The sequence below is a fragment of the Rhinolophus ferrumequinum genome, assembly GCF_004115265.2.
Source record: "Rhinolophus ferrumequinum isolate MPI-CBG mRhiFer1 chromosome 15 unlocalized genomic scaffold, mRhiFer1_v1.p scaffold_54_arrow_ctg1_1, whole genome shotgun sequence".
Taxonomy (NCBI): Eukaryota; Metazoa; Chordata; class Mammalia; order Chiroptera; family Rhinolophidae; genus Rhinolophus; species Rhinolophus ferrumequinum.
In genome coordinates this window covers 4246396-4248742 of record NW_022680357.1, presented here as the reverse complement: position 1 = coordinate 4248742, position 2347 = coordinate 4246396, and positions in this window count along the sequence as shown.

Here is a 2347-nt window from a genome sequence, read left to right as displayed (position 1 = left end):
GAAGTGTCCGGCCTTTAATAGCGTCCTCCGAGCTCGGTCCCGCCCACGAGTCCATCCTTCAAAAGCGTCCGCACTGGCGTCACTGAGGGTCGGAAGTTCGGCGCGGAAAAGCGGCCGGTCGTGCCCTCTTCCGGCCGCAGCCTGGCGCGGCGCGGTTTAGGGGCTCGGAAGTGGGAGTGCTGTGGCGTAGACCGGCGCCGGGCTCGAGAGGGGCTCGCTGTCGTCTAATCTAGTATGTGCGGTGCTCTGACGCCGGACTCCCGGCCCCCAGTCCAGGTCGCGACCACGCCCGACCCCCAGCCAAAGGAAGAGCTACGCCAGCGAGCGCCTTTTTTATTTACAAGACAACCACGCATACGTGTAAAATTCATCATCCGGGAACTACATCTAAATCACAGCTATTTCAAAAAAGAAAAACAGGTTCATTAAATTATGAGATGACTAAATCATTGGCCAAATAGAAAATTTATGTCATAAAGTCAGAAAAACGTGGTAAAATTATAGTTTACAATAATTATTCACATTCAAGGCTGTATATATACAACGTGGCCCCGAAACATGAATTGAATCCAAATAATTCATATATTAGATTCTAAATAACATAGACTGAACTAGACGCCAACATTGCCAGCAAGTAACCTTACATAAGAATAAAAATATGAAAGTGTATATCCTGTATTGCATTGTTTTCACAAGTTTGTTTTTTTAATATTTGCTGTGCCTATACACCACAACTATAGCTATAGACCAGGTAGAGAATATTATGCATGTCCTAACTGACTGACACCAACCTGAAAGACGGTTAAATACTCTTGATTCATCCTATTTTGTGTTATTAAGGAACAGATACAGCAGCTCTAAATACTGCAGGATTTGATTTTCCAATTAAACTTAAGATCGTGATAGAGGCTTTTCACCAACAGAATGACCCTGTTCATAGTCATTCAGCCAGACAGGTTCTACTCCAGTGGATTACACAGCTACAAAATGATTGCCTTTTGTAAAAAGTCCTCTGTACATAAAGTTTGCTGTTTCTTCATATTGAAGAAATGAGTTGTGGGAAACTTCAGGTATACAGGTAGGCTTGTTCAGTGGCCAACTACAGCTGTCTGAGCCAGAGAGAAAACTGCTCTTTGCCAGAACAACTTCCTCTCCAGGCCAGTTCTCCACAGGCAGCCTGATGCACAGCCCTGCAACCTTGGGCCATCAACCTGTGCCCCTCAGGAGCTCTGGGAGTGACCCCTGCCCTGATCTAAAGCACTTGCCATTTAGGTTGCCTAAGAGGCCAGGGCCCCACCCACTTGAGTCACCATCAGTTCACGCTATGTTTGGATAGGAAAAGAAACAATATGGAAAGACGTGTGTGGCCACATCTCCTAGAATAGTAACATCACCAAACTCTTCCAGTGACTACAGCCTCTGCAGTCTGGGCGGCGAGCACCATCAGGCTGTGGACTGGCCGAGAGAGAGGGGTTTGGGGTGTCAGAGGACGGTGATGGGAGACCTAATTCTGCACAATTCAGCCATAATCTCTGGCAAAGTCAAGTGGCACTGACTGAGAACGGCACCTAGAAAAATCTCTTGTGCATGTTTCCCCTCAGAATAAACAGACCCAAAACTAAAGTGGGGAAACTAAGAATGAAATCAAACTTAGGTGGCCTGGACTGAAAGACAATAGTCACAGAGATGGCACTGCAGAACTGCCCTTCTCTCTGCAGAATTTAAACATCAGATATGCAGCTTCGTGTCAACACATTTGGACTGGAGAGGACTTCAAGCTTGACGCTGTAGCAGCCCCGCCCCGAAAACACCTGGTCAGCCCAGATATGCTACCAAAGCTCCTTCCCCAGGTGAGTGGCTGTGTCTAGTCCATGAGCCGTGAGTGTGAAAACAGGCAACAGACTCAGATCTGTGGCGGCCCCAATGTGGGGTTGGTCCTGGGAGCTGCCAGGGCTACACTGAAGCACAGTCCTCTAGAAGGGCGCCCACCACCATGTGCTCCCAGTGTTAGGAAGTTTGGGGCCTCTGATGCATATTCTATCCCAGTGGTTCTCAACTGGGGACATTCTGCCAACTCCCAGGGGATCCTTGCCAAAGTCTGGAGACATTTTTGGTTGCCATAACTGGGGGAGAGAGAAAGTGTTACTGACATTTACCAGGTAGGAGCAGGATTGATGTAACACTCTACAATGAACGAGAGAGCCCCAACAACAAAGGAGGATCCAGCCTGAGTGTCCACAGTTCCTGGTTGAGAAGTCCTGTTCTATCCTTATAGACTCTATCATCCCACCTCCAGGAAGAAGCACACCAAGTGCTCAGTGACCACCCGCAAAGCACTCAGCACCAG